This window comes from Manis pentadactyla, chromosome 11 (genome assembly GCF_030020395.1).
Source record: "Manis pentadactyla isolate mManPen7 chromosome 11, mManPen7.hap1, whole genome shotgun sequence".
NCBI lineage: Eukaryota > Metazoa > Chordata > Mammalia > Pholidota > Manidae > Manis > Manis pentadactyla.
In genome coordinates this window covers 80,516,769-80,531,885 of record NC_080029.1, presented here as the reverse complement: position 1 = coordinate 80,531,885, position 15,117 = coordinate 80,516,769, and the positions used below count along the sequence as shown (strand labels likewise).

Sequence of the window (15,117 nt, the reverse complement as noted above, 5' to 3'; positions counted from 1 at the left end):
AATTCATCCCTGAGTAATTAAAATGGCAAAGATCAAGGATAAGGACAGACTATTGAAAACAGCCACAGAGAGAAATAAGATCACATACAAAAGACATGCCATCAGGCTAACTTCTTCTCAGCAGAAACATTACAGGCCAGAAGGGAGTGGCATGATGTATTTAATGCAATAAAGCACAATGGCCTAAAACCAAGAATACCTTATCCAGCAAGATTACCATTTAAATTTGAAGGAGGGATTAAACAACTTCCAGATAAGCAAAAGCTGAGAGAATTTACCTTCCACAAACCATCTCTACATTGTATTTTGGAGGGACTGCTGTAGATGGAAGTGTTCCTAAGGTCTAATAGCTGTCACTAGAGGTAAGAAAAGCACAGTAAAGAAAGTAGAACAGCTAATTACTAAGAAAATGCAAAATTAAATTTACTGTCCCCAAAGCCAACCGAAGAATAGACAAAGAGTACAGAATATAACACCTAATACATGAGGAATGGAGGAAGAAGAAAAAGGAGAAAAAGAAAAGAACCTTTGGATTGTGTTTACGATAGCATATTAAGTTTAAGTTACGTTAGACTCTTAGATAGTAAGGAAGTTAACCTTGAACCTTTGGTAACCAAGAATCTAAAGTCCGCAATGGCAATAAGTGCATAACTATCGATAATCACCCTAAATGTAAATGGACTGAATGTACCAACCGGAAGACATAGAGTCATTGAATGGATAAAAAAACAAGACCCATCTATATGCTACCTGCGAGAGACTCACTTGAAACCCAAAGACATACACAGACTAAAAGTGAAGGGATGGAAAAATATATTTCATGCAACTAACAAGGAGAAAAAAAATCAGGAGTTGCGGTACTTGTATCAGGCAAAATAGACTTCAAAACAAAGAAAGTCACAACCGATAAAGAAGGACATTACATAATGATAAAGGGGTCAATCCAATAAGAGGAAATAAACATTATAAATACCTATGCTCCCAACACAGGAGCACCTACAAATGTGAACCCATTACAAACAGAATTAAAAGGGGAAATAGAATACAATGCATTCATTCTAGGAGACTTCAACACTCCAGTAACTCTGAGGGACAGATCAACAAGACAGAAAATAAGTAAGGACATACAGGCATTGAACAACACATTAGAACAGATGGACCTAACATACATCTACAGAACTCAACACCCAAAAGCAGCAGAATACACATTCTTCTCAAGTGCACCTGGAACGTTTTCAAGAATAGATCATAGACTAGACCACAGCAACAGCCTTGGCAAATTCAAAAAGATTGAAATTGTACCAACCAGTTTCTCAGACCAGAAAGGTATGAAACTAGAAATAAATGCTGCAAAGAAAATGAAATATCCCACAAATACATGGAGGTTTCACAGTATGCTCCTAAATAACCAATGGATCAATGACCAAATAAAAACATAGATCCTGCAATATATGGAGACAAATGACAATAATTCAAGAGCACAAACTCTGTGGGATGCGGCCAAGGGCATGCTGAGAGGAAAGTATATTGCAACACAGGCCCACCTCAGGAAAGAAGGACAATCCCATATGAGCAGTCTAAACTCACAATTAATGAAACCAGAAAAAGAAGAACAAATGAGGCCCAAAGTCAGTACAAGGAGTGACACAATAAAGATTGGAGCAGAAATAAATAAAATTGAGAAGACTAAAACAATAGAAAGAATCAATGAAAGCAAGAGCTAGTTCTTCGAGAAGATAAACAAAATAGATAAACCCCTAGCCAAACTTAACAAGGAAGGAAAGAGAGTCTGCCCACATAAACAGAATCAGAAATGAGAAAGGAAAAGAATCCCTATGGACACCAGAGAAATGCAGAGAATTATTAGAGAATACCATGAAAAATTATGTGGTAACAAACTGGATAACCTAGAAGAAATGGACAACTTTCTAGAAAAACACAACCTTCCAACGCTGACCAAAGAGGAAACAGAAAATCTGAACAGACCAATTGCCAGCAACGAAATTGAACTGGTAATCAGAAAAACTACCCAAGAACAAAACTCCTGGACCAGATGGCTTCACCATTGAATTTAATCAAACATTTAGGGAAGACCTAATACTCATCCCCCTTAAAGTTTCCCACAGAACAGAAGAGGTGGGAATACTTCCAAAATCATTGTATGAGGCCAGCCCCCATCACTCTAATACCAAAACCAGGCAAAGACACCACAGAAAAAGGAAAATTACAGACCAATATCCCTGATGGACATAGACGCAAAATCACTCAACAAAATATTAGCAAACCAAATTCAAAAATACATCAAAAAGATCATCCATCATGATCAAGTAGGATTTCTTCCGGGGAGGCTAGGATGGTACATTGGAAAATCCATCAACATCCTCAACCACATCAACAAAAAGTAGGACAAAAACCAACACCATTCACGATAAAAAACTCTCAACAAAATGGGTATGGAAGGCAAGTACCTCGACATAATAAAGGCCATATATGACAAACCCACAGCCAACATTATACATAACAGCGAGAAGCTGAAAGCTTTCCCCTTAAGACCAGGAACAAGACAAGGATGCCCAGTGTCCCCACTTCTATTTAACATAGTACTGGAGGTCGTAGCCACGGCCATCAGGCAACACAAAGAAATAAAAGGCATCCAGATCGGCAAGGAAGTAGTTTAACTGTCCCTGTTTGCAAATGCCACGACATTGTAAATAAAAAAACCCTCAGGAATCCACTCCAAAACTACTAGATCTAATATCTGAATTCAGCAAAGTTGCAGGACGCAAAAGTAATACGCAGATTTCTGTGGCATTCCTATACGCTAACAATGAACTAGCAGAGAGAGAAATCAGGAAAACCAATTCCATTCACAATTGCATCAAAAAGAATAAAACACCTAGGAATAAACCTAACCAAGGAACCGAAAGACCTATCCTCTGAAAACTACAAGACGCTCATGAGAGAAATTAAAGAAGATATCAATAAATGGAGACACATCCATGCTCATGGATAGGAAGAATTAATATTGCCAAAATGGCCATCCTGCCTAAAGCAGTCTATAGATTCAATGCAATTCCTATCAAAATCCCAACAGCATCCTTCAACCAACTAGAGAAAATAGGCCTAAAATTCATATGGAACCACAAAAGACCCCGACTAGCCAAAGCAATCGTGAGAAGGAAGAATAAAGCAGGGGGGATTACGCTCCCCCACTTCAAGCTCTAGTACAAAGCCACAGTAATCAAGACAATTCGGTACTGGCACAAGAACAGTCCCATAGACCAGTATGGGAGAATATATTTGTAAGTGACATATCTGACAAGGGGTTAACATCCAAAACATATAAATAACTTACATGCCTCAACACCCAAAAAGGCAAATAACCCAGAGAACAAATGGCAGAGGCTATGAAGAGACAGTTCTCCAAAGAGAAATTCCGATGGCCAACAAGCACATGAAAAGATGCTCCACATCACTAATCATCAGGGAAATGCAAATTAAAACCACAATGAGATATCACCTCACACCAGTAAGGATGGCCAGCATCGAAAAGACTGAGAACAACAAATGCTGGCGAGGATGCAGAGAAAGGGGAACCCCTCCCCCCCTACACTGCTGGTGGGAATGTAACGTAGTTCAAGACGTTGTGGCAAGCAATACGGAGGTTCCTCAAAACACTAAAAATAGAAATACCATTTGACTCTGGAATCCCACTCCTTGTAATTTACCCAAAGAATACAACTTCTCAGATTCAGAAAGACATATGCACCCTTTTGTTTATTACATCACTTTTTACAATGGCCAAGATACGGAAGCAACCTAAGTGTCCATCTGTAGATGAACGGATAAGGAAGATGTGGTACACATACACAATGCAATACTATCCAGCCATAAGAAAGAAACAAATCCTATCATTTGCAACAACATGGATGGGGCTGGAGGACATTATGCTCAGTGAAATAAGCCAGGCAGAGAAAGACAAGTGCCAAATGATTTCCCTCTTTTGTGGAGTATAACAATGAAGCAAAACTGAAGGAACAAAATGGCAGCAGACTCAGAGACTCCAAGAATGAACTAGAGGTTACCAAAGGGGAGGGGTGTGGGAGGGCAGGTGGGGAGGGAGGGAGAAGGGGATGGAAGTGTATTACGTTTAGTACACATGGTGTGAGGGATCACGGGGAGAACAGTGTAGCACAGACAAGGACATAGTGTATCCTTGGCATCTTGCTGCACTGATGGACAGTGACTGCACTGGGGCATGGGTGGGGACTTGATAATAGGGGAAAATGTAGTACCCACATTGTTTTTTCACGTGAAACCATCATAAGAGTGTATATCAATCATACCTTAATAAAAAAATGTTTTTAAAAAGCTGCCTGTTAGGCTCTCTTTAAAACCCTATTTAAAATGGTAACTCCTCTTCATTTCCAATCTACCCCTCTCACAACACTTCGTTTTCCTCAAATGAAAAATATTAAAATGACTTATTCACTGATTGACTTTTTTTTCTGTTGCTGCCCACACACAGTCTTCAGTTGAAATGTGCTATGCAAGCAGGAATTTGTTTCTATTTCGTTTACCCTGCTATACCCCCAGTGCGGGTGAAGCCCTCAATAAACATTTGTTGAGTAACCCTGTACCAGTCTTAACACTTAAATGTCATGTTTAAAGAGCTATCATAAAATTACAACTGAAATGTCTCTAAAATGACAAATCTGAAAATATGGGTGAGGAAAGAACTCTTTCTCTTTCTTCAAAAATAGAGACAGGGAGTTTTAATGATACGTCTTGCTAGTGCAGCTATGACGACAAGCTTCTTACCATTTACTTTAATGCCCAGGAACCTTCGGCAATGACTGGTTAGTGGAGGCATGAGAAAAGATAAGGACCTAGTTCTGTGCATGCACCATTCCTCAGGGAATAGCAGACATTGGGATTTGAGTACAAAGGAATGAAATTCAAAAACAATCTCATCTGCTGAAGAAATAGTTATATCAGGGGAGAGGGTCCCAAATGTCAAAAGGCCATGATGCAAGGAAATAATATAAACAGTTATGTGCATCTAGGATTTTTATTTTGACTACAAATATGAGCTTTGAAGGCAGCAAGAAACATCTCTCAAAATTCACTCTTTGCAACTCACGGCAGGTGGCATTACCGGATCACCCAATTTTTCACAAGTCCCTCGCATGCTTTTTGCTCCGGGGTAATATTTTCTCCCCACCCCCACCCCCCACCCGCCCTCTGACCTTTCTTCTCCACATGTATCCACATAACTGAAACTCTGCATGCTCTATTGCAAATGCTTAGTTTACCACATAAGTGGATTTACTGGCAAATGCTTTCTTCTTGTTCTGAAAATGTAAGTATCAGAATAAAATTCAGAGACAAGGTTTCAAAATATTAGTCTTTCTCTTATATCCTCAAATCTTGGAAATATTAATGAGTATTATGCACAAGAGGCCTGGAGAGAGTGTATGAAAATGTTTAACTGATAAATTACGGGGGACAGATTTATTATCAGTATCCTGGTGAATTTTGTTGCTTGTTCAATAGACCAAAAAAATGACAAAATTTCTGATTCCACTCTAATATCATATCTCTCCCACCCACATAGTGCAATCTGTTTCACTAATTTAATATGACTTGGTTTCATGGCAAATGACCTGTCCTTAAAGGACAAACCGTTCAGCGTCTGTGTGCTTCCTGTTTCTTGCATTTGCGGGATCTTTGCATTGTGACTTTTAAAGTGTGTGGACCCAAGCGATACTGTTCGGAAAACCCAGATGTGTGGGTATTAATACTGATCTGATTTACCATGGGGTCCCAAGGTCAGTGAAAATGACTAAGATAGCTTGGAGTAGGGCACCAACATATCAGGACACAGGCCAGAGCATGACAGACAAAAATGAAGTGAGTTTTAAAAACTCAGTCAAATTCAGTTATGAAGATAACCACTAAGACCTGTGTGGCAACTAAACGAGCTTTTTCATCAACAAAAGAAACAGCAGAATAGTTTGTGGGCATCCTATAAGTATGTTATTTTTGAAATGTACTCATATCAGCAGCCTCTCACATTAATAGTAATATCATGCTTTTTTTTTTTTTCTCTTTGCCTCTGTGTATTCTGTGTGCTACTTGTGCTGAAGTACAATTTAAATGCTCGTAAGTGAAACGCACTCTGTTTTTCATTCCTAATGAATTTCCAAGATTCACTAACTCTACAATTTGCTGTCTCCAGAAAAGATGACATTTATTATTGCCCACATACTGTACAACAATCTCAGCTGAGAAAGTTACACAACTATTCAGAATAAAAATACTAAGTAATCCTTTTTTGAAAAGTATTCACTATACAATCATAACAAATCAAGAGAGGAATTTTTTGTCTTACAGGCCGAACAAAACACACACACACACACACACACACACAGACACACACACACACACACACGCAAACGCAAACACGAACCAAAAAAAGTCCCCTCATATAATTTGAGAAATCTGGGACCTGCCCTAATTGCCACCTGAGATGATGTGATTGTTATGGGAAACAGACTGAACTACCAGACTCCATTCAGAAAAGGTGCAGTCCACATAGCCTCATGGGCAATGAGATTATAAACAGCAGTCTTTCCACTTAATGCCAAATGTGGTGACGGCCATGAGTAGGTTTCTAAGGAGACAAGACATAGAAAAAGTTAAGCTTTGATTCAGTAACAACAAACTGGAGAAAGTTCAGGAGCAGGAGGGAGGGAAGCAAGACATTCCATGTCAACAGAAAATGCCTTGAATGGCCACAAATGTACCAGAGGCAAGTATAAAAACAAAAACACTTCAAACACAGAAAGGAGCAATCGAAGCGATTTAGAACACCACACACACAAATCTGAACATGCAAGTGAACTTTACCACCACACTTTTGGAAAAATTGGCCAAGTCTCATCCCATCAACAGTCCAGCCACTCAGAGCAGTGGCTCTCCCTAAGGTCAGGTGCCCCAAACGGCATATCTAGTTCTCACATTCACAAGAGAGGGCATTAAAATTTTCAACCAGGGAAATTTGAATGCCAAAGTGCAGGGCTCTTCCCCATGCTCTGGAGCTGAAGCCACCAGCTGGAGAGAGAGGGAAAGCATTTCCTACACACCAAACTTGTGTGGTCATGTCATACACATCTGTGCCGGAACGAGAGAGGCCCTTCGAGCCATCGCTTTGCAATACCATAAACAAGCACAGAGAGAGGAATATTTGCCCTGCCCCGTCACTGTTCCTCAGTGAGACACCACCTTTTCCAATGTGAGACTTGAGTAGTGCTTCATTTGGCGTTACTATCACTATTACTGATTATGATAAATTAGTTTTACAGAATGCTTTAGAAGAGATTTCATATACACTGATTTGCTTGTACAATACTCTGTACATGGTACGTAGATGAGGTTAACAAATAGAGGTTAAGTGACATATTCAAAGTTACAACTTCTGCACTCCTTATGTGTAAATCCTGTTCCTGACGTAACTGAGAGATTATAATTGAGAGATTACAACAAACCCTGTTTTTTATTTTATTTTTTGCATCTAATTAGAATGAAATCATACTCTTGGGGTATAGGTTGTGAGGATCAGCTTTGTTGTTTTAACAGAAACCTCATTCTGTATTTCTTTATGCAAAAACAAGGTAAGGACATTTGGTGGAAGAGCCAGCAAACCCCACTAGAGTGCAATAGCCGATGTCATCGCCGCGCCCTCCGAACTCATGAACGTGTCCGGCAGAGAAACCACCCACGCCGTCAGCCACTTTATCCTCATGGGCTTTCCCTCCAGGCCCGAAGCGCAGCTCCTCTACTTCGGGCACTTCTCTGCGGCCTACACCCTGACCCTGATGGGGGAACGCGGCCGTTGCCTGCGCTGTGCGGTGGGACCGACGCCTTCACAGCCCGATCGATGTACATCCTCTTGGGGAATTTCTCTCTCCTGGAACTATGTTATGTCACCACCACCACCGTCCCCAACATGTTGGCCAGCTACCCGTCCACAAGCAAGTCCATCTCCTTTGTGAGCTGTCTTGTGCAGTTCTCCTTCTTCTCTTCCGGGTGCGAAGAGGGCTTCTTCCTTTGCATCATGGCCTTTGACAGGCACCTTGCCGTGTGCCGCCCTCCGCGTTACCCGCGCATCATGACCAGACAGCTGTGCACGGGCCTCGTCGTCCTTGGATGGTCGTGTGGGTTCACCCTCCTACCTACCGCCAGTTGTCCTCATTTCTCAGCTGCCCTACCGTGGCCCAAACACCATCAGCCATTTCGTGTGTGATCCTGTCCCACTGATGGTGCTGTCGTGTTCTGATGACACCACCACACAGTTCATTTACTCGACCTTCAATTCTGTTTTCATGATCGGCCCCCTTCTCTTTATCCTTTGCTCCTACGCTCTGGTGACTCTGGCTGTGCTACGGATGCCCTCAGCAGCGGGCAAACGCAAGGCTTTCTCCACTTGTGCTTCTCATCTGGCTGTGGTGATCCTGTTTCTTTGGCTCTGTTACGGTGATGTGCGTTAGTCCCGGATCGGGACACCCAGTGGACATGGAAAAAATCGTTACTTTGTTTTATTCTGTGAAAACACCTCTGTGCATTCCGCTAATATATAGGCTCAGGAACAAGGAGATGAAGGCTGCTCTGAGGAAGATCCTGAGGACTGCCCAAGGTATTCATAAAATACAAAGAGCCAAATTCTTCTCTCAAACGCAACTGATCTCAAGACATGAGTGATATATTTGTCGACAAATTCATTAACTTTTATTAAGAAACTACTATAATGAGGGCCCATTATCATCCTAAGCAAGATGCAGTAATGTTATTTAAGAATGTTTTAACTAACAAGTGAATGCAACTGTGTTGAAGTTAGTATCAAGTAAATGAAATGATATGTATGTAAGTCAATCAGTCTCTATATGTAATTCAATTTCTAAAGAGAAGGTAGAAGCATGCTGTGCATTGCTGAGTTGAATTAACTAATATACATGTAGTAGAGATCATAGATTGCTTTGGGGATTAACACTCCAAACCAGTAGTTCTCCACTAACACGCACTGATTGATAAAGAAGTCTCGAATTTGAAGGAAGTCGCCGTGCCAGAGTGTAGCATGTGACTTGACTTTAAGGAAACAGAATAATAGCCGTGGCTGGACGGTAGTGATTGTTTAGGGTGTACAAGACAAGAATTAGGAATTTAAAGGTATTACTAACTTAGAATATAGCAAATAAAAGAGCTAAACATAAGAACCGGGGCACTACTCAGGGCATAACCCACTTTCGGGTAAATCCCATTTGAGTAACAGCTTCCGGTACTACTTGTAGTTTAGTGTTAGTACTGTGTGACTGTTTTTAAACTGCCATAAGCATCCTTAATACTAATACGACTTCTACTGCGTTTCTGTTGCCATTTTTTTTTTTTTCAAACATGGCTCTTCAACACATACTTTAAAAGAATCATAGTATGAAATGCAATTTTTACCAAATTGTAATTTGTAGTCTTCAAGAAGTCAATTCCTCTACAAAGTGAGGTGCCGCATCAATTGGGTTTTGTTTCATGAACAATCTGGGTTGAGAATACTTTCTGAAGATTAAAAGGCAGGATTTTTGAGTTCGGGGAAAGAAGTGGTTATCTTTCTTCTACTTCACAAAAGAAACAAAGAGCTGGACAATTGCCTGAAAGGTACGTCATATTGGAAGAAAATATGAACAATTTAGGACTTCGTGCACATGAACTACAACAGTAGATTTACAGTGCCGATGGCTTTAACACCGATTTTCATTCACGAAGGTTAAGGAATGTTTGTGACAATTCCATTCGTCTTTCATAATCACAGAAGAAAAAGGAAAAAGAAGAGATTCTTAATAAAACAGTGTGTTGATTGTGATAAAGGTGGAAGTGCCCGTTATTTGTTATTGCCTTTATTCTTGACCAACGTTTTCTCACCGATCTTAAATTCCACCTCATATTGTTTCTTTTTTGTATCATCAATATACGATTACATGAGCAGCATTGTGGTTACTAGATTCCTCCCATTATCAAGTCCCCACCACATACGCCATTACAGTCACTCTCCATCAGCATAGTAAGATGCTACAGAGCAGAGTCACTACTTGTATTCTCTGTGCCATGCGGTCTTCCCCTCCCCACCCCCACATTACCTGTGCTAATCACAACGCCCTTTATTCCCTTCTCCCATACTTCCCACCCACCACCACACCCAGTCCTTTTCTCTTTGACAACTGTTAGTCCATTCTTGGGTTCTGTGAGTTTGCTATTTTGTTCTTTCAGTTTTCCCTTTGTTCTTATGCTCCACAGATGAGTGAAAAATCATTTGGCACTTCTCTTTCTCTGCTTGGCTTATTTTATTTCACTGAGCATAAATAATAGCCTCCCGCTCCATTCATGTTGTTGCAAATGTGTAGGATTCGTTCTCTTCTTACGGCTGAAGAATATTCCATTGTGTATATAGACCACTTCTTCTTTATCCATACACCTACTGATGGACACTTAGGTGGCTTCCATTTCTTGGCTACTGTAAATAGTGCTGCGATAAACATAGGGGTGCATATGTCTTTTTGAAACTGGGCTCCTGCGTTCTTAGGGTAAATTCCTAGGAGTGGAATTCCTGGGTCAAATGGTATTTTTTTTTTTTTTATTTCTGGTCTTTTGAGGAATCTCCACACCGCTTTCCGCAATGGTTGAACTACTTTACATTCCCACCAGCAGTGTAGGAGGGTTCCCCTTTCTCTGCATCCTAACCAACACTTGTTGTTCCCATTCTTTTCCATGTTGGCCGTACTAACTGGTGTGAGGTGGTATCTCACTGTGGTTTTAATTTGCATTCCCTGATGATCAGTGATGTGGAGCATCTTTTCATGTGCCTGTTGGCCATCTGAATTCCTTCTTTGGAGAAGTGCCTGTTCGGATCCTCCACCCATTTTTTAATAGGGTTATTTGCTTTTCGGGTGTTGAGGCATGTGAGTTGTTGATGTATTTTGGATGTTAACCCCTTGTTGGATATGTCATTTACAAATATATTCTCCCATGCTGATGGACACCTTTTTGTTCCGCTGATGGCGTCCCCTGCTGTAAAGGAGATTTTAGCATGATGTAGTCGCCTTTGTTCCTTTTTTAGTTTGCTTCCCTTGCCCGAGGACACGCGTCCAGGAAAAAGTTGCTCATGTTTATATTCAAGAGATTTTTGCCTATGTTTTCTTCTAAGAGCTTTATGGTTTCATGACTTACATTCAGGTCCTTGATCCATTTTGAGTTTACTTTCCTGTATGAGGTTAGACAGTAATCCAGTTTCATTCTCTTACATGTAGCTGTACAGTTTTGCCCCACACCAGCTGTTGGAGAGGCTGTCAATTCCCCATTGTATATGCATGGCTCCTTTATCATATAATAATTAACCATATATGTTTGGGTGAACATCTGGACTCTCTATTGTGTTCCACTGGTCTGTGCCAGTACCAAAGTGTCTTGATTACGGTGGCTTTGTAGTAGAGCTTGAAGTTGGGAAGTGAGATCCCCCTGCTTTATTCTTCCTTCTCAGGATTGCTTTGGCTATTCGGGGGTCTTTGGTGGTTCCACGTGAATTTTAGACATATTTGTTCCAGTTTGTTGAAGAATGCTGTTGGTACTTTGGTAGGGATACTGCATTGAATCTGTAGATTTCTTTAGGCAGGATGGCCATTTTGACAATATTAATTCTTCCTAGCCAAGAGCATGGAATGAATTTCCATTTGTTAGTGTCCTCTTTAATTTCCCTTAAGAGTGTCTTGTAGATTTCCAGGTATAGGTCTTTCACTTCCTTCGTTAGGTTTCCAGGTATAGGTCTTTCACTTCCTTCGTTAGGTTTCCAGGTATAGGTCTTTCACTTCCTTCGTTAGGTTTACTCCTAGGTATTTTATTCTTTTTGATGCAATTGTAAATGGAATTGTTTTCCTGATTTCTCTTTCTGCTCATTCATCATTAGTGTACACGAATGCAACAGATTTCTGTGTATTAATGTTGTATCCCACAGCTTTGCTGAGTTCACATACTAGATCTAGTAGTTTTGGAGTGGATTCTTTAGGGTTTTTTTATATACAGTATCATGTCATCTGCAAACAGGGACAGTTTAACTTCTTCCTTACCAATATGAATGCCTTTTGTTCCTTTGTGTCGTCTGATTGCCGTGGCTAGGACCTCAAGAACTAGGTCGTATAAAAGTGGGGAGAGTGGGCATCCTTTTCTTGTTCCTGGTCTTAAGGGGAAAGCTTTCAGCTTCTCGCTTTTATGCATAATGTTGGCTGTGGGTTTGTCATATATGGCCTTTATTATGTTGAGGGACTTGCCCTCTATACCCATTTTGCTGAGAGTTTTCCTCATGAACGGATGTCGAATTTTGTCGAATGCTCTTTCAGCATCTATGGAGATGACCGTGTGGTTTTTGCCCTTCTTTTCATTGATGTGGTAGTCGATGTTGATGAATTTTCAAATGTAGCACCATCCTTGCATGCCTGGGAGGAATCCCACTTGATCGTGGTGGATGATACTTCTGATCGATCTTTGAATTCGGTTTGCTAATATTTTCTTGAATATTTTTGCATCTATGTTCATCATGAATATTGGTCGATAATTTTCTTTTATTTATTTTTTCCGTGTGTTTGCATGGTTTGGATATTAGAGTGATGTTGGCCACATAGAATGAGTTTGGGAGTATTTCCACCTCTTCTACTTTTAGAAAGACTTTAAGGAGGATGGGTATTAGGTCTTCACTAAATGTTTGATAAAATTCAGCAGTGAAACCTTCTGGTCCAGGGATTTGGTTCTTGGGTAGTTTTCTGATTACCGATTCAACTTCATTACTGGTAATTGGTCTGTTTAGATTTTCTGTTTCTTACTAGGTCAGTCTAGGAAGTCGTATTTTTCTAGAAAGTTGCCCATTTCCTCTAGGTTTTCCAGTTTGCTAGAATATAATTAATTTTTCATAGTATTCTCTCATAATACTTGTATTTCTGTGGTGTCCGTAGTGACTTTCCTTCTCTCATTTCTGATTCTGTGTATGTGTGTCGACTCTCTTTTTCTCTTGATAAGTCTGGCTTGGGGTTTATCTATTTTGCTTATTTTCTCATAGAACCAGCTCCTGCTTTCATTCATTCTTCCTATTGTTTGATTCTTCTCGATTTTATTTATTTCCGCTCTAACCCTTATCATGCCCATCCTTCTACTGACTTTGGGCCTCATTTGTTCCTCTTTTCCTAGTTTCATTAATTGTGAGTTTAGATTGTTCATTTGGGCTTGTTCTTCTTTTCTGAGATAGGCCTGTATTGCAATATGCTTCCCTCTTAGCACTCTCTTCGCTGCGTCCCACAGATTTTGCAGGGTTGAATTATCGTTGTCACTTGTCTCCATACATTGCTTGACCTCTGTTTTTATTTGGTCATCGATCCATTGGTTATTAAGGTGCGTGCTGTTAAGCCTCCATGTGTTTCTAAGGCTCTTTTCATGTTCTTTGCATAATTTATTTCTAGGTTCATACTCTCGTCTTCTGAGAAGGTGGTTGGTACAATTTCAATCTTTTTGAATTTACTGAGTCTCTTTTTATGGCCTAGTGTATGATCTATACATGAAAATGTTCCATGTGAACTTGAGAAGAATGTGTATTCTGCTGCTTTTGGGTGTGGAGTCCTGTAGATGACTGCTAGATCCATCTGTTCGAATGTGTTATTCAGTGCCTCTGTCTCCTTACTTATTTTCTGTCTGGCTGACCTGTCCTTTGGAGTGAGTGGTGTGTTGACGTCTCCTAAAATGAATGCATTGCATTGTATTTCCCCCTTTGATTCTGTTAAGTATTTGTTACACATACGTTGGTGATCCTGTGTTGGGTGCATAGATATTTATAACGGTTATATCCTCTTGTTGGACTGACTGCTTTATCGTTATATGATGTCCTTCTTCATCTCCGGTTATTTTCCTTGTTTTGAAGTCTATTTTGTCTGATACAAGTTCTGCAACTCCTGCTTTTCTCTCCCCACGAATTGCATGAAATCTCTTTTTTCCATCCCTTCAGTATCAGTCTGTGTATGTCTTTGGGTGTGAAGTGAGTCTCTTGTACGCAGCATATAGATGGGCCTTGTTATTTGATCCATTCAGTGACTCTATGTCTTTTGATAGTGCATTCAGTGCATTTACATTTAGGGTGATTATCGATAGGAATGTATTTATTGCCATTGCAGGCTTTAGGTTTGTAGCTACCAAAGGTTCAAGGGTTATTTCTTTACTATCTAACAGTCTAATTTAACTTGCTTAGTGCTCTATTACAAACAGAAACTAAAGGTTCTTTTCTTTTTCCTCGTTTTTCTTCCTCGTCCATTCTTCAAATATTAGCTAGCATATTCTGTACTCATTCCCTACCCCTTGATTCAATTTGGGGGTAGCTGATTTCATTTCCCATCTGCTTAGTTGTTGTTCTACTTTGCTGTGCTTTTATTTCCACTGGTGACAGCTATTTAGCCCTAGGAATACTTCTATCTGCGGCAGGCCATCCAAAATGAACTGTAAAGGTGGTTTTCGGGACATAAATTCTCTCAGTTTCTGCTTCTCTGAAAATTGTTTTAATCCCACCTTCAAATTTAAATGATAACCTTTCCGGGTAGGCTATTCTTGGTTCAAGGCCCTTCTGCTTCATTGCGTTACATACATCAAGTCACTCCCTGCTGGCCTGTAAGGTTTCTATTGAGAAGTCTGATGATAGCCTGATGGGTTTTCCTTTGTATGTGATCTTTTTCCTCTCTAGCTGCTTTCAAAACTCTATCCTCGCCCTCGATCTTTGCCATTTTAAGTACTATATGTCTTGGTGTTGTCTTCCTTCGGTCCCTTGTGTTGGGAGATCTGTGAATCTCCATGGCCTGAGAGACTATTATCTCCTTCCCCAGACTGGGGAAGTTTTCAGCAATTACCTCCTCATGACACTTTCTATCCCTTTTTCTCTGTCTTCTTCTTCTGGTAGTCTTCAAATATGAATACGGTTCCGTTTGGATTCATCACACAGTTCACTCACTATTCTTTCATTCCTAGAGATCCTTTTTTCTCTCTGTGCCT

At 40.2% G+C, this 15,117-nt stretch overlaps 1 pseudogene; it reads left to right on the top strand.

Moving 5' to 3' along the window:
- The first annotated feature begins 7,942 nt into the window (after window positions 1–7,942).
- On the top strand, window positions 7,943–8,580 carry LOC130679436 (olfactory receptor 11G2-like; annotated as a pseudogene).
- Window positions 8,581–15,117: the final 6,537 nt, after the last annotated feature.